We start from the raw sequence: 25,735 nt of genomic DNA, 5'->3' as shown, positions 1-25,735 counted from the left end.
ATGAATTTCACCTTTTAAGTTGAATTACTGAAACAAATGGACTTTTGCACAATATTCCAATTTTTCAAGTTTCACCTGTATAGCAGTATTAGGGCAGCTTATTTGCTCCACCACCCTAAATCAGCAGTGAGGTGCCCACTATTAAAGCGGCAACAGTGGAGCCTGATGAAGGCCGGACTCACCTATCATGTCTGGGACCTCTTGATAAGCTCCCGCCTCCCAGAATATATTTCAGGCAAAGAGGAAATGGTTGCTCATATACAATGGGTGCTAAGTATCAGTAGGTGCAAAGTTGCAGTGGGTGCTAAGATGCTATGGTCCAGTTTGTGCCAAGTTGCAGTGGGTGCTAAGATGCTACGGCCCTGTTTGTGCTAAGTTGCAGTGGGTGCTAAGATGCTACGGCTCTCTTTGTGCTAAGTTGCAGTGGGTGCTGAGGTGCCAAAGTACAGTATGTGTCAAGTTGCAGTGGGTGCTGAGGTGCCAAGGTACAGTATGTGTCAAGTTGCAGTGGGTATCAAGGTCTAGTTTGTGATAAGTTGTAGTGGATGCTAGGTAGTATTGAGTGTTATTTTGCAGTAGGTGCTGACTGAGCAGCAGATGGTACTAAACGGTAGTGGGTGCCATGTGAGTGCTGGGTACAGGCCAAAGGTGGGTACTGGGTGCATGTAGGTGCTGTTGATAAGACATGAGTGGGTAGTGAGTGCCATGTGGGTTCTGGATGTGCACCATGAGTCAGTACTGGATGTCATATAGGTTTGGACCATGGGTGGGTACTGGGTGCAGGCCATGGAAGTAAACTAGGTGCATAATGACTAGGTATTGGGTACCATGTGGTTACAAACCATGGTTGGGTACTGGGTATGGGCCATGAAGGTTATTTGGTGCCATGTGGGTGCTGGCTACTAGGTGCCATATGTGAGCTAGTTGCTAGGTATGGGAAATACTAAATCCCATGTGGGGGCTGAGTGCTGGCTATGGGGAAAACTTGGTGCCCTGTGATTACTGGATGCGATGTAGGTGTGGGTGCTGGTTATGGAGGGGGATTGGTCATTATTTGGGTGTTGAGTGCAGGTACTCAGTGCCATGTGGGTTCTGGGTGCAGGTACTAGATGTAATGGGGGTGCTAGGTGCACATACTAGGTGCCAAGCAAAGGCTGGGTACAGATGAAACTACTAGGTTCCACGTATATGGTGGTTGCAAGTACTGCATGCCATATGGTGGCTGGGTATAAGTACTGGGTGTGTGTACTGGGTGTTACATGGGTGTGAATACTTGGGGCCATGCCTGCTCTGGTTGCTGATTATGGGTGGGCATTGGGTATTATGTGGATGCTAAGTGCAAGTATTCAGAACCTTGATGGTTCTGGTACTGGTTATCATGTGTGTGTTTGCGGATACTAGTTATTATGTTGGTGTTTGTAGATAGTGGGTGCCATTTAGAGGCTGAGTCCATGTGTAAGTACTGGGTGCCATGTTGAGGCTGGGTGCAGGTACTGGAAATCATGTGGTTGGAGGTGTAAGTACTGGGTGCCATGTGGAGGCCGGGTGCAGGTACTGGATATCGTGTGGGTGCAAGTGTAAGTACTGGGTGCCATGTCAAGGCTGGGTGCAAGTACTGGAGATCATGTGGGTGCAGGTGTAAGTACTGGGTGCCATGTAGAGGCTGGGCGCAGGTACTGGATATCATGTGGGTGCAGCTATAAGTACTGGGTGCAGGTACTGGATATCATGTGGGTGCAGGTGTAAGTACTGGTTGCCATGTAGAGGCCGGGTGCAGGTACTGGAAATCATGTGGGTGCAGGTGTAAGTAATGGGTGACATGTGGAGGCTGGGTGTAGGTACTGGATATCATGTGGGTGCAGGTGTAAGTACTGGGTGCCACGTCGAGGCTGGGTGCAGGTACTGGAGATCATGTGGGTGCAGGTGTAAGTACTGGGTGACATGTCGAGGCTGAGTGAAGGTGTAAGTACTGGGTGCCATGTCCAGGGTGGGTGCAGGTACTGGAAATCATGTGGGTGCAGGTGTAAGTACTGGGTGTAGGTACTGGATATCATGTGGGTGCAGGTGTAAGTAATGGGTGACATGTCGAGTCTGGGTGCAGGTACTAGATATCATGTGGGTGCAGGTGTAAGTACTGGGTGCCATGTGGAGGCTGAGTGTAGGTACTGGATATCATGTGGGTGCAGGTGTAAGTACTGGGTGCCACGTCGAGGCTGGGTGCAGGTACTGGAGATCATGTGGGTGCAGGTGTAAGTACTGGGTGACATGTCGAGGCTGAGTGAAGGTGTAAGTACTGGGTGCCATGTCCAGGGTGGGTGCAGGTACTGGAAATCATGTGGGTGCAGGTGTAAGTACTGGGTGCCATGTCGAGGCTGGGTGCAGGTACTGGATATCATGTGGAGGAAAGTACTGGGTGCCAAATGTGGGAGGAAATGGTGCGGGTTCTGGGTAGCATGTGAATATAGAGGGGAGGATGGGGGCTACTAGTGCAATGTAATGTGAGTGCTGTGTATGGGGTGTCATTGTGGGTGCAGGGGGAACAGGACAGGACACTGTGGGTGCTGCTGGGACAAGTAAAGGTGCTGCCGGATGAGGAAGAGGTCAGTGTGGGTGCAGGGGAATGGAGAGGACAGTGTGCATGTCAGGAGAGGTCACTGTGCATGGGGGTGGGAAAGGTCAGTGTGGATGCTGTTGGAGGAGGGGGAGGTCACAGCTCATGTCAGGGTCACTTTGGTGCTGAGGAAGGAGGCCATCAGGGTCTTACCTGCTACCACTCTTGACTAGAGAAGGTCTCCTGTTGGGGCTGCCACTCAACAAGTGTCCTGGTTGGAGGCGGAGCTACCTGCGGGTAGTGGGTGGGTCTTACCAGGGCGGGGCTTATTTTGCGTGGCCAAAGGGCCTTTTTTAGTCAAATGAAAAAAGGGGGGTGCCTTGGCACCCAGAGCACCCCCCTCTGCACGTGCCTGACCATGAGATAACAACTACAAAAATAAATACATATTTCTATTTATAATAAAACTCAGATACAGTTGAAGGTTATGAAAAATTATCTATCTATTTCAGTTTGGAACTACCTTAGAATTTTCAAAACTGAGAGCAAACACAGATTGCATCACATTGCTGCCCTATTAACAGCACTCTGTGTGCTCTTCTTAGAGTTCACTTCTATGAGTTTATCCAGAAACTCTTAGGGTTCTGCAAAAATTATTAGCTGTATAGGGCTAAAGGTTTTGTTGCTTATTTTGAGCACCTGGAGTAATATATTGACTGTCAGCAAACGTTTATACTATTATTAATCAGCTTCTATTAGAAACTCCCTGCAATGGTATATACTGTATGCACACAGAAGGTATTCAAACTGAAAAGAATTTGCCATTAACCTTTGCGATATATAAAGCCAAATTAAAAAACCTAGATCTTCTCCCTATGAAAAAAGCAAAACCTACCTTAAGGCTGCTTACACACAGGGACGTTACAGGCGCACGTTAGTGCGCCTGTAAGGCTCCCCCAACGCACAGCAATGTAACACAAGTGGGTTGTTCACACTGCCCACGTTGCGTTACATGTAACACTGCACGTTCTCCCGAAAGTGCAGCATGCTACGGCGTTAGAGCGGCTATAGCCGCGTTAGACTGTTTGCACATGCTCAGTGGGGGGCAGAGAGGAGGCGGGGAGAGCCAGCTACAGTAGCCGCGCACATGGCTACTTAATATTTAGTGCACTGGCGGCAGCTGATTGGCCGCCGGGACCACGTGATGCGGAGTGTCTCGCTCCGCATCACGTGGTCCCGCCGGCCAATCAGTGCCACTCTGGGAGACCTTATAGGGATAGAGCCGCCTAACGCGGCTCACTCTACCGTCCTATCTTGCAGCACCATACGTTGTGTTAGGTGCACGTTATGCGACCTTAACGTGGCACCTAACGCAACGTCTTGGTGTGCAAGTAGCCTTAAAGGACACCTGAACTGAGAGACATATGGAAGCTGACATATTTATTATTTCCTTTTACACAAAATTGCCCGGCTGTCCTGCTGATCCTCTGCTGCTAATACTTTTAGCCATAGACCCTGAAAAAGCAGGCAGATGAGATGTTTCTAACGGAAGTCTGACTGGATTAGCCACATGCTTGTTTGAGGTGTGTGGTTCAGACTCTATTGTAGACAAAGAGATCAGCAGGATGCCAGGCAACTGGTATACTTTAAAAGGAAATACATATGTCAGCCTCCATATCCCTCTCCCTTCAGGTGTACTTTAAAGAATAATTTTATATTTGGACATAAGTACAGACATTTGATTGATAATCCCACACATCCCACAGACCATCAAGAAACTAAATCAGACCTATACCCTAGACCAGGGCTGCCCAATAGGTCGATCGCGGCCTACCAGTAGATCATGACTGCCTGCTGAGTAGATCGCGGCCACTTGGCTGCCTCTTGTCAAATTTTGCTGCCCCGCAGCCGTGGCTGCACAGCCGAAGCTTTTAGATTGTGCAGCTAGCATCAGGAAAAAGGGAGAGGCGTGGCTGAAGGGGAGGCGCGGCTGAAGGGAAGAGCAGCAAATTAGGAGACAGCGTCTCCTCCCCTCAAGGCTGTGACAACTGGGGAGCAGGAAGTGTATGGAGGCTGCTCAGGCTGATGGGGAAGATGAGGAAGGCTTGGTCAGAGGTATGTCAGAATGGATTTACTGCTGTGCAGCCAGCCCAGGGGAAGCGTCTCTTGCCACAGGGGGAAGCCACTCTGACATGCATTGGCTCTGCTCTCGCTAAAAAGCACTGGCCCATCACTAGTGACAAGTGCACAGCAATATGGCCAAATAGCTTCAGAAGGATTTTGAAGCTATTTGTCATGTTTGAAGGGACTATGTAACTGCCTCCCCATCCCAGCACAGGCAGTCACATAGTCCCTTCAAACATGACAAATAGCTTCAAAATCCTTCTGAAGCTTTTCGGCCATATTGCTGTGCAATTGTCACTAATGATGGGTCAGTGCTTGTCCATGGGGATCTATAACACTGTATGGAAGAGAGGGATTCTGCAGCTATTTGCTACTCTTGGAGGGGGGGGGGGGAGAAGAATTCTGGATTGGGGGGGGGATTCGTTACACTGTGCAGGGCGGAATGGTTAGTAGATCTCGTGGGCTCAGCGATTTCTAAAGTCTGGGCACCCCTGCCCTAGACAGTATAATTATGTCTTTCTAGCAGCTCAGCATAAGCAAATTATGTGTCTGAGTATCAGGGCAAGATAGTGTGCAGTACATGGTTGGTAAAATCTACCAATAAGCTCCAACCCCGCCTTAACCATAATCACAGACATGAATTACTATTCACCATACTTCCCCAGCGTCCCGAGATATCTAACATCCCCCCCCCCCTCCCATCGTAAAATTACTCTCCCCTACCATGGCTTACCAATCCTCCACCAACATAAAAAGCTATTTCCCCCTCTTTGCCTTGACTAATGAAACCCCACCTTCCCAGACAACCTGTAAAGTATGGTTCCTCCCTCCATTTCCTAGCTCTTCTCCTTCCAATTTCTCCTCCCCGTTCTACCAACAAAAAAACACCCAGAGCAAGAAAAATGCTTACTTGCCTTTCCCTGCCCCACGTCCTAGCAATTATTTCTTTCTCTACTTAACCAAACTCTCCACCAATCCCAGAAAAAAAAATCCACAAAATGCTTACACATCCTGGGCCAAGATTATAGATGTCCACACCAAAACCATTCAAGTCTAAATGAACATAGCTGAGATTATACAAATGTCATGTAATCTTGGCATCTACTACTTTAGCAGTGAGGTAGTTTTGATATAGCTGTGTTCAGTGCTCCCTTTCAAATGAACCCATTAGACATGATAGTGATATTTTCTTATGTCTTGCCAAAGATGACAAACATGACAGCCATAACCTTCAGTAGCCTGAACGAACAGAATCCCTATCTGCAAGCCTCTTTGGTCGGTATGAGATTATACAATCTTGATGCTATCCTAGATACAAGGTGAGGCTCGGTATAGTTTTTATTTATTTTTTTGCTGTTGGGCAGGGGGATTGCAAACAAATAACCATACCTATGTATATGCTTTGACGTTACTATACCCTTCGACATAGTTAGAACTTTTAAATTAGCCCATGTTCGTGAACTGCCTTGAAACGAGCAAAGTAAATTGAAACGTGTGATTGGATGTCCATTTTAATAACAGAATTAAGGCAGTCTGTCCCAGCCCAAGAACCTGCAGATGTTTTTCCTAATACTAAAATAACTTGGTTATTTCTTTCCTGAATGTAAAAAAAACGAAATATGGTTCTGCATAACTTTTAATATGAGTTATTACATGGAATTTTACTTGCTTGACTCCAGACCTAAGAAAATATCAAAACATTAGTAACTAGTTCCACGTGTCCAAATAAAACACATTGCACTGAGTTGACAACCGAGGTTGTGATCTAGTTGTTTGGTCTCAGTAAAATCCTAAGCATAAAATAACATTTTCCTGTATAAAATACATCATTCTATAAAATGTAAGATATTCAGCTCCTGATCACCTCTCTGTCTGCCTTGCTTAGTTACTGAGGTTTTGTGAAGGAATATTGAAAGTGATACTTAAAGAGAACCCGAGGTGGGATTTAATTATGTTAGTGGGGCACAGAGGCTGGTTGTGCACACTATCACCAGCCTCTGTTGCCCCATGGTGTGCCTCCAGGACCCCCCTGCGCGCCGCTATCCCCTCCGCAGTGCTAGCAACACACAGCGTGTCGCCAGCACAATGTTTACCTATGTCTGTCTGTTAGCGCCGCTCCCCCACCTCCTCTGTATCGGCGCTACCCGCCCGTGTCTCTTCCCTCCCGCTGATTTGAGGGAAAGGACGCGGGTGGGTAGCGCCGATACAGAGGAGGCAGGGGAGCGGCGCTAACAGACAGGCATAAGTAAACATTGTGCTGGCGACATGATGTGTGTCGCTAGCACTGCGGGGGGGGGGGGGATAGCGGTGCGCAGGGGGGTCCTGGAGGCACACCATGGGGCAACAGAGGCTGGTGTTAGTGTGCACAACCAGCCTCTGTGCCCCGCTAACATAATTAAATCCCACCTCTGGTTCTCTTTAAAGAGACTCTGAAGTCTCGTTTTTTTACCTCTTTTCTTCATAAATTCCTGTTAAGCATGAATGTCCCCCCTTGAATCGCCGCATCCCTGCGGCAGATGGGTGATTTATTGCTGTGTAATTGACCTGCAAAGTTCTACGACTTTGCAGGTCGTAGATTATGCTGCCCTGACATGCAGGGCTTCTCTTCCTGGAGAGGCTGAGCTTTGAGCTGTAGCTCAGCCTCTCCCCAATCAATCTCCACGGATCTCTGCCTCCTCCCTGCCCCTCTCAGTGAAAGAAGTGTGAGAGGGGTGGGGAGAGGCGGCGATCAGCAGAGATTGACTGCAGAGGAGGCAGAGCTACAGCTGAAAGCTCTGCCTCTCCAGGAAGAGAAGCTCCGGAGGTTTGCAGGGCTGTAAAAACAGTAATAAATTACCCATCTGCCGCAGGGATGCGGCAAATCTATTGGGGCATTCATGCAAAACAGGATTATATGAAGAAAAGAGGTGAAAAACGAGACTGCTGAGTCTCTTTAAGTGAAAACAGAGTGAAGAAATAAACAATTGTATCTATCCTCCTACTCCAACAAATGAGTTTTAGATATCCCACAGCTTATGTTTAACAACTTAAAAAAGCAGATTTATTTTTTTGTCTCAGCTGAATGTAACAGTCTGTCTCAGAGTGCTCAAATATATGAACTATTTACCTTTTTTTATCTATGGCAGAGAACTGGGCTTCCTAGAGAAAAGCATTTCATGGCTGTAATTCCTTATCAGTAATCTGACTTGGTCCCGACTGGAGAAAATCATCAGTTACATAGTTGGACATTAACTCTTTCAGGCAGAGAAAGAAGAAATGCATCACAGCATATTTAATGTAGTAGGGGTGTCTTGGCACCCTATAGGAAAAGGCACAGGAGACAAAAGAGACGAGCCCAGCAGTGTAGTATGTCAATTATTGTTGAAATAGTAAAAGTAAGATGCTACTCACAAAGGAGGGTTGTAATGGGCAACTGACCACAGGAAGCAGGTGGAGACCATAAACCCGACTCCACTCGGGGTGATCCTCGATGGACATGGATGTGGTCGCTCTCTTGAAGAAAAAGTGGACAGATGTCCACCATGGTGGAAACCACGGGTGTTCTGTCACCACCCCTCAGACAAGATATGTACGGGGTTGTACTATGCACATTAGGGGGGAAGAGGCGCCCTGGTTGAATAAAAGCTTCTAAAAACAGTTTAAAAGAGAAAGGGATAACGAGGTGTCTTACCTCAACAACAAAATCTTTGTAAAAAGGTACAAAAGATTTTTATTTAGCACAGGCAATGCGTTTCGCGGGTCTGAACCTGCTTCCTCAGGCCAATAACAGTGCCAAATGACAGGAATCAGTTAGCAAAGCGGGCTCAGAACCGCGAAACACGTTGCCTGTGATAAATAAAAATCTTTTGTAAGCTACAAAGGTTTCGTCATTGAGGTAAGACACCTCGTCATCCTTTTCGCTTTTAAACTGTTTTTAGAAGCTTTTGATCACAGCATAGTTATTTGTGTGCTATGCACTGTACATACACATGTCTATCTCATCGTGTCACATGTCACTTAAGGTGTAAAGAAATTACAAATATGTAAAAAAAATATGACAATTCAGGGGTATTAGTACCAAGAGAGGAGATGCACAGTGGCAGACATAGCTGAACCTGACAGCCAGGATGTTTCTTGAAACTACAGTACACGCAAAGCTGGCCAGAAAATAGTTAAATAATACAACATTTGCCGCTGATTCCTACAACAGATGAACTACAAATCTGAGTAGCACAGGGGGTTGGCTACAAGCTCAAAAGTTTAAGTTGTGTTACCAGTCTATGCAGTGTAGCACCAGGCTTCTAGGGAAAGTACAAGTCCTCATAACAAGTTTAGGGCTCAATTCACAAAGCATTATCGCATTCAGCATACCTCCCAACATTTTAAAGCTAGGAATCGGGACACTTAGGCCACACCCCTAACCCCACCCCCCGGTCACACCTACCATAAAAAAAATTGAATTTTTTTTTCAATTAATAATATCCCCTAATATTTTTTAATACATATCTCCCCCATATATGATGATGAGGAGGGTGTCCGTGGGTGGGTGGGTGAGGAGGAGGGTGTCCGTGGGTGGGTGGGTGAGGAGGAGGGTGCCAATGCAAGAAAAAAATGATCGAGGCAACAGCCGCGGGTAAGTGGGATGCGAGACGCGTGCATCCCATTACTACCTCCCTCCCTCCCTTGGAATCTGCCCCCCCCTGTGTCTCCCCCCTGTTTGCAGAGTGCGCAGCTAAGCGGAGCGGGCTGTCAGCTTACCGGTATCCATGGACGCGTTCCAGCATCTGGCTTCCTGCTTCCTGTGACGTCACTGGAAGCAGATTGAAGCCGGACATCGGTACGCGTCCATGGATACCGGTAAGCTGACAGCCCGCTCCGCTTAGCTGCGCACTCTGCAAACAGGGGGGAGACACAGGGGGGGCAGATTCCAAGGGAGGGAGGGAGGGAGGTAGTAATGGGATGCCTGCGTCTCGCATCCCACTTACCCGCGGCTGGCGTCTCGATCATTTTTTTTCCACCCTCACTGCCCACTGCTGCCCGGGACTTGGGGGGCTCATACCGTGATAGCGAGAGAGCCACCCAAAATCGTGACAGTCCCGACGAAAACGGGACGGTGCAGAAAACAGCTGATTTTACCAAACATCTTATCAAATGTCAATTCACTAAGGTTATTTATCTCCAGCCTAGAGCTGTCGGTAACAAACATTCAGCATTCGATAATATGTATGCAAAGGAGACAGCCAATAGGAGGAGTGACCCCGTCCTACTCCTCCCTCCATTTTTGCCAATATATACGTCTGGGTGCAACAAGTTTCTTTCCCCCAGGTGGTAGAGAAGTGAGCAAGCACAGGATGCAGCTTCCCCTGCAGCCCTGTAGATGTTAACCCTTCAGACTCCTGCTCCCAGATGCTGAGGAGCAACTGGTGATATCATCCAAGCATGGTGTGTCTTATGTTTATTGAAAGTTCACCTAAACTCAGCTGTGCTATTAAAAAAATATTAAGAAAGACTTATACACAGATTCTGAGGGCTAAAAGGGACATGCAGATCCAAAGGGACACCGTGGATGCCTTTTACAATTGTAATGCTTTCATAGCACAGAAGTGGGAGAACAGCAGAACACAGCATGTTGCTGAGACCTACTCCACATCTGGTTAGGCTTTTACTATTTACCAAAGAGGTATTAGTAAATTGAAGCCATGACTATGACCGCATGTGTGAAAATCTTAGTGAATTTGGAAACAAAAAGTAGAATAGTGAAAGCGGTATTTTACAGACTTATTATTTTTTACCGAATTGGTCTTAGGGAATTGAGCTCTTAATCTCCACAACCCTTGTTTATCAGCTCAGCTGATGAATTACAAGTATCTATGAAATTTCCTCAACGCTTTCATTATGTCTGTGCAAAACCTGCAGTCACCAACCCCATGGTAAAACAAACTGACAACAGTGACTGCCGCCACAAATACAGTAGAACATGATCAGTTATTTAGTTTTTGCAGTAAAAGGTTGCACAACATTTATCAATTTCCACAATAAAACAAGTTAAGACAAGACACTGTTTCTAAGATAAATTACACCCATGGAGAGGGTATAAAATTGCACCCCCTGTCCCCCGTGGACTAGTGAATGTTATTTGCGATGCGGTATTTGGATGGAGTATAGGTAGTCAAGCATAGGGGCTGTAGTTATATCATGCTTTTCTCCTGGCGGACTCAAATCGCCAGAGCTGCAGCCACTAGGGTGCGCTCAATAGGTAATAGCAGCATTAGGGAGTCTAGCCCAAGGTCTCCTACTTAATAAATGCTGTCTTACTGAACAGGAAGAACCAAGATTTGGACCTTGATCGCCAATGTCAGAGGCAGAGCCCTTAATCAGTACACTATCCAGCCAGCACCAGCAAAAATGCTAGCAGACTAATACCTTGAGTTATATAAGGAGGAGGAACACCGAGAGCCCAATATAGTGTAGTATGCACTGTAACTTATGGGTATAGACAGAGAAATATAATGTTATACTCACAAATCTGGGTTACCGTACCAGGCAACCACTTTAAAGGCAGGTGGGGAGTATTAGACCTGTCCCCACTCAGGATTAAGAAGTCGCTCTCTGTAGATCGGAAAAAAGGGAACCAAGTCCCCTCCGCCAGGGGTGGACACACGTATTGTACAGTTGTACAGAGGTGCCAAAAGTATAAAAGTAGGATAAAATGTTTTAAAAGAGAACAATGGGGGGTTAGTGGTGGACTTACCTCCCCAAATTAGACACAGAAAAATGTTGCTTAATTCAACAAAAGCACAGAGGCGCTAAGCTTGTACTGAGAACGTATGAGTCGATTGTACTCCAATTTTATTGCCTGATGAAGTGGGATGCGCCCACTAAACGTGTTGCATCTATCCGGAGTATGTAAATACACAGTGTACACAGTGTGCTCAATAAAGAGCAGTGTACAGTAAATGCTATCTATCAGTGACAGTGAAAAAACTTAGGGAGGGAGGGCATGGCAAAAGTTGACTGCTGAAAGGAAAAAACTGTTCTTGTGCCTTGAGGCCTTGGTGGAGATTTCAAAATCTCCAGCCTGATGGGAGCCGGCTGAAGAAGTGGTTGTCTGGATGTGAGGGATTGCTGGCAATCCTCAGAGCTCTGGAGCACAGTGAGTTGTAGATGAGGTCCAGAGAGGGGAGTGCTCTTCATGTGAACCTCTCCGCTGATCTGATGATCCTCTGAAATGTTGGTCTTTCGCTGGTGGAAGATCTGGCATAAAAGACCAGGATGGAAGAGCAGAGGACAGATTCTATAGTGTCAGAATAAAAGTTTGGCAGAAGCTCTGGGGCCATGGCGAACTTCGTCTCTGCTGGGCCTTCATCTGAGTGGAGGCGGTGTTGGCCTTCCAGCTCAGGTCGTTGGAGATGGACGTGCCCAGGAGGAGGACACCAGGTACTCACCTACCTGGGATCCAGTGCTGCAATTCTCCCTCTGTCCTGCGCTGTAACCCTATAGTGAGATCGCCATCTATCATCATGACGATCTCACCAGGAGGATGGAGAGCCTCAGAGGACAGGAAGGTGAATAGCTGCTGGTGTCCGTATCCAGGGGGGGGTGCGTTAAAACACCCTAATGTGCGCTGCACTCTGCATAGAGCTCCTAGCAGCTACCACGAGTTAGACTTGGAGTTACTGCTCCCGGCTGCGTTTTTCCACCACGACCTGACAGGGTGAGTAAATCATATCCAAGCTGAAAAGGAAAAGTTAATCCTTACTTGGGGCTTCTTTCAGCCCCTAACAATCTAAGTGTTCACTGGCTGCAGTTCCGCTCCCCTCCAGTGCAAATGTCCCCAAGACATGGAAGACATGGAAGAGGTGAGCTGCTCTACATGGATGTTACACATGGAAGAGGTAGCTACACATGGAATGGGGGAGGAAGGCTGCTCTACATAGATATTGTACATGGAAGAGGGAGCTGCTCATGGAATGGCAAAGGGAAGCAACAAGAAAAATGTCCTAGGTGCAGAAAAAGTACAGTATTTTTCTGAATATGAGACACACTTTTTCTCCCCCCAAAATGTCCACCAATCTGAACTGCCGACTCACTGCAATGTCAGGGACCCCCTGAATTGCCCCATGTCCTCCTCCACCACTCCCCCGTGTTCTCGTCTGCTCCTCCTGAATAAATAAAAGCAGTGGCAGCATTTCTCACAAAATTCATCGGAGCCCACGCCAATCAGATAACTCTCCTGTCTCTCACTACTCCCCTAGTGGAGAAGTCTCTGATCACCGCAAGCTCCGATGGATTAGGTGAGCCGTGGTGCTGCTGATTTTGTTTATTCAGGGAAAGTAGAGGACACAGGGAAGAGGAGGAGACATGGTGGACAGAAGGGGAGATGTAGGGACAGAAGGGGACACATGGAATACAGAAAGGGACACATGGGGAAGGGAAGGGGACACATGGAGACACATGGAGGACTGAAGGGGACACATGGTGGAGAGAAGGGGATACATGGGGACAGAAGGGGACACATGGAGGACAGAAGGGGACACATGGTGGAGAGAAGGGGATACATGGGGACAGAAGGGGCACAATGGGGACAGAAGGGGACACATGGGGGACACATGATTACACATGAGGTACAAGGGAGACAAAATAATTGGGCAAGAACATCTACAAGATGTTCCTGGACCATGAACTCACCAGGTTTAGTATATTTTTTGTCCTTGGTTTTTGCCCTCTAAACCTAGGTGCTTCTTATAGTCCAGATCATCTTATATTCCAAAAAATATAGTATAGATACAGCATTGGCCAGCCCCCTTGCAACCTGCATAGTGTAAATGATGCAATCCAGACTCTAGAAGCAATCACACTTACAGTGCCTGAAATATGACTCCGTCTCACAGCAGCATCTGACCCTTTCATCTAAATACCAAGACAGGATTTTTAGCTGCAGAAACTTCTTTCCACACAAAAGCAGTTAGATGGTGCCTGGAGATGAGCTTTAAATATCTAATTGTCAGTGTCATAAATACATTCTAGAAAGAAGCCTGCTCCCTTTTAACTCCAGCATCTCTTTAATGTGCTGTGAAGTTTTCACTAAAACTGATCTGAGATCTAAACAATGTTAAAATAAATAAGCAGCATGGATGATTAATCTGGGCAGCCAGCACTGCATGTGAAAAGATCTGCATGTTCTACGTGAGAAAATAAGTCCAGTATCGGCTGTTGTTATCTCTGCCCTCTAAAGTAAACTCTGAGCAGACTCTGTACAGCTTCATCATTTGATGTGCTGAGATGCAATAGCGCGTTTGCTATAGGGCACGGCGTCTTAATGGTTTTCTTTAGCTTGTGTTTATCCTCTTGGATTTGGTGAGCAGGCAGTGATGTATAGTGGCTCTTGTTCGAAGCTGCTGAGAGAATTTTGCCTGGAATTTGTCCAAATCGGGACCCCCTCCAATGGAGTCTGCACAAAGTTATGGGCCGAGTTCCTCCCCAGCAGGTATCCCTCAGCTGTAGAAACACTGAACTTGCCAGAGAGGAATCAATTCCACCAACATATAATTCCTCAGTGCAAATAATGGAAATAAGCTGTGAAACAGAAGCTCAGTATGTGCTGTAAAGAAGACCTGTCATCGGAGTTCTTCCTGAGGATTACAGATGGCGGTGCCTGACAGAAAGAGAAGACAATGATACAGATCCTGATCTGCTACAATTCTCCAGAGCTGGAATGCATTAGGGAACTCAAACAATCCTGCAAGCATGGTCTGAAGTTATTGAAAGTTGTGGGGAAAGTTTGCAACTTTTTCCTGGATCATATAACCCCATAACAAGGAATGCCAAAAGTTTTGGGAATTAGTGGTTATGTGACTGCAGTTGCATGCATGAACTCAAGGTGAAAACATTTTAAATAGTACCCGAGACTGGGGGGAGGGGAAAGAAAAATATTGTACATACCTGGGGTTCCTCAAGCCCCCTCAAGTCTGATCGCTCCCTCCCCTTCCTTCTTTGCCTCCTAGATCATCTGCAAATTACCCCGTAAAGTTCTCCAGTCTGCGCAGGCGCAGCACGGCAGCGCATTTTTCCCCTGTCGCGCTCCTGTGGCCAGGAGCGTGTTGCACCTGCACAGTAGTACTGCACAGGCGGCAGGGGTGCGTACTGGCTGGAACGTGCATGTGCAGTATGCTCCAGCCTAGAGGACTTTTGGGGTGAATTGTGGATGATCCAGGAGGCAGAGGAGGACGGTGAGGAAGTGATCAGCCTGGAGGGGGCTGAAGGAGGCCCCAGGTATGTATGATTTTTTTCTCTCCATCCATCTCAGGTTTTCTTTAAATAAATGCAGGCCTGGATTTATTTAAATAAAACATCACTGCAGGTGTCAGGATGAGACTGTAATAGCACAGATGCGAATGCACTGGCTTTTCAGCAACCTTGGTCTGATTTGAATGGTTTTCATACATTTGCCCAACATCAGAATCACAGTTGGTTTATAAAAATGTATGTAGATGTAGTTTTACTATTTGGCCACAAGAAGGCCTTTGTCATTTTTTTGTTTGGCGTCCTGTAGAAGTGAAGAGGGGATGTGTAACTTAGAACAATCGCGGCATCTCATAGAAGCCGGCGAACGTTCTACGGGGACTTAGATCAATGAATGGGAACTGTGTTCCCATTGCAGCGGGGCAGCAGCCTTTTGGATATAGCAGCTATGTCCAAAAGGTTTAAATGGTTATGACCATTTAAGCCTTTTGGACATAGCTGTTACGTCCAAATGGCTGCTGCCCCGCTGCTGTGCGCTCCCGTGGCCAATCACACGCGCTCACATGCCGCTGCCCGTTAGCGCAGAGATCAATGAATGGGAACGCAGTTGCCATTCATGGATCCAAGTCCCCGTTAGAATGATCGCTGGCTTCTATGGAGAAGCCGCGATCGTTCTGTTAAACATCCCCTCTTCACTTCCTGAAAGCATATTGTAACGATCGGTGAAGCACAGAGAGGTCTGATTACCGGTGACCTGCAGCGTCACGGGGAATACAGACGTATACCAGATTATATGTGATCTGCAGTATCACCGATAATCCAATATACTAGCTAACCTCTGTTCACCTGAGTAGAGTGTAGTGTTTGGTGTAACAGTAACACAAAAATGCAGAGGCCTGGGTGCAGCAAGGAGAACTGCACGGATTCCTTCCGCAGACCTGAGCTCTCCAAGACGGGAGGAGTCAGACTGACAGTAGGAAGGAAAGTCCGAGAGTGCCACTCAGGAAGAAGTGTCACTAACAGGACTGGGAACCGCCTCCAATCGTGAGGTCGGTTCTCGAGGTCGGACAAGCCAGGTCGTACACACACGGACAGATAAAGTACAAATACAGTAGGCAAAGGCGGAGTCAAAGTACAGGCAGGGTTCGGCAACGGGGTATCAGATATATCGGGGTACAAAATCAGGAGGCAGAAACAGAGTCTAGGAACGAGCCGAGGTTCGGCAACAGAGTATCAGAAATATCGAGGTACAAGGTCAGAGTTCAGGCGGATAGTCGAGGCAGGCAAAAGTCATAACAAATAATCACAATCAAACTAGTACTTTAGCTATCAAAATCTATCTAAGTGTAGGATTACAGCTCCTGCTGGTCCCGGCACACTTGAGGATCTGACTACGGATCTGGGTGCTCCCACATGTGTGATCGCAACGCCAGACGAAGCAAGAGTGAACAGCCGGCAGTATATATGCACCTAAGCATCCCCTGCACCTCCCAGATTGCTGGACCAATGGGGAGCGGAGTAAAGAGTCAGCTGACCTGCCTGATCAGCTGACTCTCTCCCGGGTGTCATAAGGCCTGCTTGAGTGCGCGCGCGCGTCACTCTAAACTCTGTGGGACTACGGGTCCCAGCCACCGCAGCCCCGCTCAGCGGTGTCTCTGCTGCGGGGACATGTGCGCGAACCGCCGCGTCCAACGCGGCGGTTTCGCCGCGTTGCCCCACCTGCTGCATGGAGGCAGCCGCCTCATGATGTGAAGAGGCGGCTGCCTCTCCGTGTGATGCGGAAAGAGCCGCCCGCCGCTGGCTCATGGCGGCGGCTCTTCCGCGATTCCTCACAGTACCCCCCCCCCCCCCCCCGCCGAGGAGTGGACTCCGGACAGCTCCTTCTAGGCTTCTCTGGATGTGAAGCGTGAAATTCCCTTACTAACTCATCCGCATGCATGCGGTTCCCAGGTACCCATTGCCTCTCCTCAATGCCGTACCCCTTCCAATGTACGAGATACTGTACCGAGTTCTGTACAGTACGTGAGTCTATGATCTTCTCCACCTCATACTCGGGTTGGGCATTGACTAACACCGGAGGAGGAGGAGTGGGACCCACCTGGGCTGCGGGTTTGAGAAGTGATACGTGGAAAGACCTCACTCCACGCATGCTGGCGGGAAGATCCACGGTATACGTGACATCGTTGATCTTCCTAGTAACTGGGAATGGACCCACGAACCTGGGACCAAGTTTGTCAGAGGGTTGTTTCAGGGTCAGGTGACGAGATGACACCCAAACCAAATCTCCTGGTTGAAATCTCCACTCTACCGAGCGTCTCTTATCAGCCTGACCTTTCTGACTCTGAAATGCTTTAACGAGATTATTCTTAATGGTCCACCACCTGTCTCTAAATGACCTTTGCCAGGCCTCCAAAGCTGGGAACGGAGTGGATGCAACTGGCAAAGGAGAGAATTTAGGCAATTTACCTGTCACAATCTGAAATGGACAGAAACCTGAGGAAGAGCTCTTCAAGTTATTGTGGGCAAACTCTGCATAAGGAATATATTTAACCCAATCGCTCTGTGTCTCGGCAACATAGCACCTCAAAAATTGCTCTAAGGATTGGTTGACCCTCTCCGTCTGGCCGTTTGTCTGCGGGTGGTACCCCGAGGAAAATGACAATTTCATGCCCATTAGGTGACAAAATGCCTTCCAAAACTTCGAAACAAACTGGACTCCCCGATCGGATACTATGTTTTCTGGAATGCCATGCAGTCTGAAAACATGGATGATAAATAAATCGGCCAGTTCCTGGGCCGAGGGGAGTCCTTTCAGAGGCACGAAGTGGGCCATCTTACTAAAACGGTCAACCACCACCCAAATAACTGACATGCCCTCAGATCTCGGAAGCTCTCCCACAAAGTCCATGGACAAATGGGTCCATGGCTCACTCGGGGTGGGCAAAGGCTGTAAAGTACCTACAGGTGCCAGGCGGGAGGGCTTGCTTTTTGCGCACACCGCACATTCCCTGACAAACTCCTTACAGTCGGCGGCCAGCGAAGGCCACCATACACATCTGGCCACGAGATCTTGCGTTCTAGACGCTCCCGGATGTCCCGCATTCTTATGGGAATGAACCATCTCCAAGATCTAAAAACGGAGTGGTAACGGAACAAATAACACCCCGTCTGGTTTCCCTTCTGGGATATCCTGCTGAAAAGGACTCAAAGTCTCTTTCCAGTCCTCCCAAGTCTCGGTGGCGGCTAACACCATACTTCGTGGGACAATGGTCTCGGAAACAGAGGGCTGTGCTGTCTCCGGCTCAAAACACCTAGAAAGTGCGTCCGCCTTGGTATTCTTACTACCTGGCGTGTATGTGATCAAAAATGTAAATCTCGAAAAAAATAGCGACCACCGAGCCTGTCTCGGGCTTAACCTTTTAGCCCCCTCGATGTATTCTAGGTTTTTGTGGTCGGTATAAACCGTGATCGTGTGCTCGGCTCCCTCTAGCCAATGACGCCATTCTTCAAAGGCCAATTTGATGGCTAGGAGCTCCCTGTTGCCTATGTCGTAGTTTCTCTCTGCCGGAGAGAACCTTCGAGAAAAATAGGCACACGGGCGTAGTCTACCCTGAAGACCAGAACGCTGGGACAGCACAGCCCCCACCCTGATCTCCGAGGCGTCTACCTCAACAATAAACGGAAAGGAAGTGTCCACATGTCTGAGTATGGGGGCTGAGCAGAACAACCCCTTTAACTTAGAAAAAGCCTGTAAGGCCTCGGGAGACCAATGAGTGGTGTCTGCCCCTTTTTTAGTAAGGCTAGTGAGAGGGGCGACAACTGTGGAGTACCCCTTTATAAACCTTCTATAATAATTCGCAAACCCCAAGAACCGTTGCAATGATTTTAACCCCACCGGCTGTGGCCATTCTAGGACCGCGGAAACCTTGGCAGGGTCCATAGACAGACCTGAGGTGGAGATTATATACCCCAAAAAAGCCACCGACGTGACCTCAAAAATACATTTCTCGAGTTTGGCGTATAACCGATTCTGCCTCAGTTTGTCTAACACCATCCTGACATGGGTTCTGTGTTCCGGGAGGTTGTTAGAAAAAATGAGAATGTCGTCAAGATAGACTAGGACGAACTTTCCCAAGACCTCCCGAAAAACCTCATTGATGAGTTCCTGGAAGACGGCCGGGGCATTGCACAAGCCGAAAGGCATCACCCTATACTCGTAGTGCCCATCAGGGGTATTGAAGGCCGTCTTCCATTCATCGCCCCTCCTTATACGCACCAGGTTGTATGCCCCCCATAAATCCAATTTTGAAAATATCCTAGCCTCAGTGACTTGTGTGAATGAATCGTCTATAAGTGGTAGCGGGTAACGATTCTTCACCGTGATTTTATTGAGGCCACGATAATCAATGCAAGGCCGTAAACCCCCGTCTTTCTTTTTAACAAAAAAGAAGCCTGCCCCAGCGGGTGACCGGGATGGCCTAATAAAGCCCTTTGCTAAGTTCTCACGGATGTACTCCTGCATGGCAAGTTTCTCGGGACCAGATAAATTATATAAATGGCCTCGAGGAGGCATACAACCAGAACGAAGGTCAATGGGACAGTCAAATGGGCGATGCGGGGGTAATTTATCCGCGGCCTTGGGACAAAACACATCGGCATAATCCGAATACTGTTCCGGTATACCCTCCACCTGTACCTTAGTTAAACCCAATGTTAGTCTCCCCAAACACTGCTGGAAACAATGAGGTGACCAGGCTGTCAACTGTCCTGTGGCCCAGTCTATCTGCGGGGAGTGGACTTGCAACCAAGGCATGCCTAGGATTATAGTGGAGGTGGACATGGGTAAAACAAAAAATTGTAACTGCTCCTCGTGCAATACCCCTATGGTGAGCTTCACAACCGGAGTCTGTGACAGAGGACAATTCCGCTGCAAAGGGGAATCGTCAACAGCCGTAACCTGAATGGGGGGTCTCACGGGAGTGAGTAGTAGACCCAACTCCTGAGCAAACTCAAAATTCATAAAGTTAGCCGCTGAGCCGGAGTCAATGAAAGCTTCAGTGGCAACAGACCTATCATCCCATGTGACAGTACAAGGGAGAAGCAATTTTTTCTCTTTAAGGGGTGAAGTTTGTGTGCCTAGGGTGTCACCCCCCACTACTCCTAGGCAGACCCGTTTCCCGCCCTGTTGGGGCAATTTCGCACCCTATGCCCTGCCTCTGCACAGTATAGGCACAATTGTTCCGTCATTCTCCTCCTCCGCTCTACCTGGGTCAGTTTTGATCGACCAATTTGCATTGGCTCTGGTGGAGGCAAGGCCGGAGAGGACGAGACAGACGGATTTGCGGTTACTGGGGATGCTACAGCTGGTACAGCGTACGAAGTCACCCTGACCCGGTGACTACTCCTAGCCTGCCTCTGATGGCGTAGCCTGCGATCTACGCGAATGGCTGATGAAATGGCCTCGTCAACTGTCTTGGGCTCGGGTACGGTCAACATAAGATCGGAAACCTCTTCCGACAACCCAGACAAGAAATAGTCCATGAGGGCAAAATTATCAAATCTCGAGGTGACTGACCACCTACGGAACTCTGCCGCATAATCCTCGACTGACCCTCTGCCTTGCCGTAAGAGTTTGATCTTCCGCTCTGAGGATGCCGCAAGATCAGGGTCGTCGTAGATTATAGCCATGGCCTTAAAAAATTCCTCTACTGAGGTCAAGGCAGTATCGGTAGCGGGCAGGTTGTATGCCCAAGACTGGGAATCTCCAGTCAATAAAGTTTTAATGAAAATGACCCGTTGGGTCTCAGTCCCCGAGGATCGGGGTCTTAACTCGAAATATGACAACACTCTACTCCTGAAATTCCGGAAGTCAGACTTGTGGCCGGAAAACTTATCAGGGACAGGCATACGTATGTCCTCACTGTGAGGGGATCGCACTGAATCAACTGATGTCTGGAGGGTTCTCACAGAGCCTGTTAAGGCATCAATTAAGGCTTTGTGCTGGACTAGTGACTGATGAATGCTATCCACCGAAGTGGCAAGCACAGTCAGAGGATCAGTGCGTTCCATCGGTATTTTGGTCTGGCGTTCTGTAACGATCGGTGAAGCACAGAGAGGTCTGATTACCGGTGACCTGCAGCGTCACGGGGAATACAGACGTATACCAGATTATATGTGATCTGCAGTATCACCGATAATCCAATATACTGGCTAACCTCTGTTCACCTGAGTAGAATGTAGTGTTTGGTGTAACAGTAACACAAAAATGCCGAGGCCTGGGTGCAGCAAGGAGAACTGCACGGATTCCTTCCGCAGACCTGAGCTCTCCAAGACGGGAGGAGTCAGACTGACAGTAGGAAGGAAAGTCCGAGAGTGCCACTCAGGAAGAAGTGTCACTAACAGGACTGGGAACCGCCTCCAATCGTGAGGTCGGTTCTCGAGGTCGGACAAGCCAGGTCGTACACACACGGACAGATAAAGTACAAATACAGTAGGCAAAGGCGGAGTCAAAGTACAGGCAGGGTTCGGCAACGGGGTATCAGATATATCGGGGTACAAAATCAGGAGGCAGAAACAGAGTCTAGGAACGAGCCGAGGTTCGGCAACAGAGTATCAGAAATATCGAGGTACAAGGTCAGAGTTCGGGCGGATAGTCGAGGCAGGCAAAAGTCATAACAAATAATCACAATCAAACTAGTACTTTAGCTATCAAAATCTATCTAAGTGTAGGATTACAGCTCCTGCTGGTCCCGGCACACTTGAGGATCTGACTACGGATCTGGGTGCTCCCACATGTGTGATCGCAACGCCAGACGAAGCAAGAGTGAACAGCCGGCAGTATATATGCACCTAAGCATCCCCTGCACCTCCCAAATTGCTGGACCAATGGGGAGCGGAGTAAAGAGTCAGCTGACCTGCCTGATCAGCTGACTCTCTCCCGGGTGTCATAAGGCCTGCTTGAGTGCGCGCGCGTCACTCTAAACTCTGTGGGACTACGGGTCCCAGCCACCGCAGCCCCGCTCAGCGGTGTCTCTGCTGCGGGGACATGTGCGCGAACCGCCGCGTCCAACGCGGCGGTTTCGCCGCGTTGCCCCACCTGCTGCATGGAGGCAGCCGCCTCATGATGTGAAGAGGCGGCTGCCTCTCCGTGTGATGCGGAAAGAGCCGCCCGCCGCTGGCTCATGGCGGCGGCTCTTCCGCGATTCCTCACACATATATAGTATGATTGCAGGATGCCCCCCTCCCCCCCCCCCCTGTGGTTAGAGGTGTGGCAGGGGTGTGGCTTAACTGTCCCACTTTCTGATCTCAAAAAGTTGGAAGGTATGCCTACATCTCACCTTAATCTTTCACTAACTATACCTAACTCTAACCAACCCTCAACTACTCCTATCCCTAACCACCCAGCGAATTCAGATAGGGGCGGGCACCCACCTAATTCTAACACTAACCAGCCCCTATGTGTACAAACTGCAAAAATTATGATCAAACTTGGGAAAGTTTCAGCAAAACTACACGGATTACAAAACAACCACTTTTAAATAGTCCTGGTTGGTAGCTTTCAATTATCAGGAGATTGTGACCTTTTTCTTATGTCCTGGCTCTTCTGGAGCTATGCAAACAAAGAATGGCACTGTAACAACTACTACCGAAAAATGGCCTGCAAAAAGCCATAGGCGCACCTTGAGAATAATGGATTGCTGTACATCCAGTTTGTTATCAAATGATGTATATGTGATCTCAATTTAATCATAACAAGTTGTAGAATACATTTTGATGTGTCTTACATAAGAAATAGGTAGGGACAAACAAATGCATCATAAAATTTTTAATTTTTAAAGAAAAGTTATGCTAAAACTTGGAAAATTTTCAGCAAAATTACACAAGTCTATTACAAAACACCCACTTTTGAATAGCACTGGTTGTTAGCTTTCCATAGTGAGCCATTTGTGGCCTTTTTCTGCTGTTTAGACTCTTTTGGGGTGATGCATACAAAGTATGGCGCTAAAATACTTTGTGAAAAAAAAAATAATGGCATGCTGATGACCAAACTAACCGTCAACTGAGAGATGTGAGACATTATTTTAACTATGATAATCTGTAGAATTGATTTTAAGGTGTTTTAGGGTTGAGGCCTATGTCTTGTGAATTCTTTTAATTGATTGTGATAAACTGAATCAAAAGCAATAAAATGTTTATATACCTATATGCTGTACCAAAAGAAAAAGTTTGTAAAAAGAAAACAAAGTGATAACATTTAAAATAGAATGCATAAATTGCAATTTTAGGGACTCAGCTTTTTAAATATGTATGTCACAAGGTTATATTACAGCTATTTTTTCAAATAAGGACTTGTATTTATTGATAGGGTTAAGTGAGAAAGCAAAAGACACAATATAGAAAAAATACACTTTTATTTTCAAATAATATATTATCCCCAAACATTGCTCTAGGGACACAATTTAAATGTTGGGATTACGGAGATAAATGGGCAAATACAATGAGTGGGTTTTATCTATTAAAGTGCCTGCTCCCCTATAGTTGTGCCCCTACTTCCTACTATGCAGGCATGATCACAAGTTAATTATTATAAGTGTCCATTAGTGCTCTTTGCTAACACAGGGATAATTTTCATCTATCTGAGTCAATATGAGCGTTCAACTACTACACCTGCTTAACAGCTGTGTTATGACTTCATTTAAAAAATATTATATTCAAGAGCTGCTTCCACTCTTGAACCATTGACCCATCCTACAACCAGGAACCAGCCGCGCTCAGATCAATAGCAGCAATAATCCATGAGGTATCAAAGTAGAGAATCTCTGGCACGCATTTGATTCCACTTCATTAAAATAGCTATTAAGCTTGTCTTTTATGGCTGAGCTGCTTGACTTTTATCTTTTAATCAATAAAGCATTGTGGATTTTAATGAAGCTAGATAGTATGAGTGCCAGAGATTCTCCACTCTGATACTGAAGGGAAAACTCCTATCAGAATAAGAAGGCCCGGGGTCGATGCTGGTTGTAAGCACACCTGCAAGAAAGACAAGTTCGAATCTCAGGCAGAAAGAGATGATGACAATGACGTCATACTGACCTCACACAGTACAAAATCACTTTAGCCGTGCTTCCTATTGGTGATATCTGCTACAAAGTTTTCTCTATTTCGTTACAGTAGCTGTCTGTTGGTGTCAATATTGGATGGATGAACAGTACCAAGCCAGAAGGAGGGAGCATTGGAGTAATGTGAAGAACGTTGTGGACTGCAACACTGTGAACCTCTCCACTAGCTTTGGTACTGAACTGCGGTGTGCAGCATAATTTCCAAATGAAAATACCAACACTACTTTCAATATCTAATTTCAATCCAAGGTTTTACTGTGATAGGTGGCCCACGTATGTGTCAGCAGTCATAAGTGGCCTCTAATATCAGCCAGCAGACATAGATGGCTCCTCATATCAGCCTGCAGTCATAGGTGGCTCCCAATATCTGCAAGCAGTCATACGTTTCATTGCATATCAGCCAGCAGACATAGATGGCGCCTCATCTCTGCGTGCAATCATAGGTGGCTCCCAATATCTGCAAGCAGTCATACGTTTCATTGCATATCAGCCAGCAGACATAGATGGCGCCTCATATCTGCGTGCAGTCATAGGTGGCTCCCAATATCTGCAAGCAGTCATAAGTGGCCTCTAACATCAGCCAGCAGATATATATGGCTCCTAATATCAACCAACAGTTATAAGTGTCCCCAAATATCTGCTAGCAGTCATATGTGGCCCCAAATATTTGTCAGCAGACATAGTTGGCATCTAACATCAGCTGGAAAACATAAATGGTTCCTAATATCAACCTACAGTTATAGGTCACTCCCAACATCTGCAAGCAGTCATAGGAGACATCTAAAATCAGCCAACAGTCATAGATGGCTCTTAATATCAGCCAGCAGACATAAATGGCTGTCAATATCTGCAAGCAGTCATAGGTGGCATCTAATATCAGCCAGCAGACATAGATGACACCTAATATCAGCCTGCAGTCATATGTCACTCCCAATTTTAGTCGAAAGTGGCAACCAATGTCATTTAGCAGTCATAGGTGGCCACAATCCCTGCCAGGGGTGATTCTGGTACATTCAATTATAAACTGTACAGTTAGAATATCCAACTAGTTTTTATTGCTGTCATTTGTTTCCAGTCCCCAGGTTCACTAGATTTCATATTGTGGATACAAAGCTTCATGGAAGGACCCATGAGCAGAAAGTGAGGAAAAATCACTGCAAAGGGGATACAAACAGCAATATTACCTGTGAAAAGTTCACGCACAACCCCCCCCCCCCCCCCCCCCCCTGTGTGCTACCCAAAACAAAACAAAAAAACAGGAACTGTGCTTTAGTGGGACTTCTCTTGTTTCTTTGATGTGCTGAACCAACACAGGCACTAAGCCACCCCTTGCTCCTGGCATATAGATTAGTCTATATATCCTCTAAAATGTGTTTTTCAGTATTTTTTTTACTCCTGAATAATCTACACTGTCTGTATTTGCCTACAGATTTATGACTGTGTCTTTGTGAAGATTCCTGGTGCTTCAGTAAATAAATGCTATTTACTCTGTAACAAATTAAACTGGATATTCTTTCCCATCTGTTGGACTATTCACGATTGTTAGTTCACAGTTCTGGTTATAATGACTGGTCTGTAAATGGAGTCTTGCCGTTGCCAGAATTCTCATGGCTGCCCTGAAGCCAGTCTACTCCTTTCATAGATGTGCACAAAAATTGGATTGTAGTGGCGCCCAAGCTATGGATCAGCGGAACGGATGGAGTTTATTCAGGGAAGGGTG

The 25,735-nt window shown here is 47.2% G+C and overlaps 1 long non-coding RNA gene across 1 annotated transcript in view; it reads left to right on the top strand.

Moving 5' to 3' along the window:
* Positions 1-24,921, top strand: part of LOC137538399 (uncharacterized) — a 147,136-nt gene extending 122,215 nt beyond the window's left edge. The window contains exon 3 of the long non-coding RNA XR_011024778.1: positions 24,068-24,921. This is a non-coding gene — a long non-coding RNA (uncharacterized lncRNA). The remainder of the gene's footprint in view (positions 1-24,067) is intronic.
* The last annotated feature ends 814 nt before the right edge of the window (positions 24,922-25,735 follow it).

Source organism: Hyperolius riggenbachi, chromosome 11 (genome assembly GCF_040937935.1).
Source record: "Hyperolius riggenbachi isolate aHypRig1 chromosome 11, aHypRig1.pri, whole genome shotgun sequence".
Taxonomy (NCBI): domain Eukaryota; kingdom Metazoa; phylum Chordata; class Amphibia; order Anura; family Hyperoliidae; genus Hyperolius; species Hyperolius riggenbachi.
This window is presented reverse-complemented; position numbering and strand designations above follow the sequence as displayed.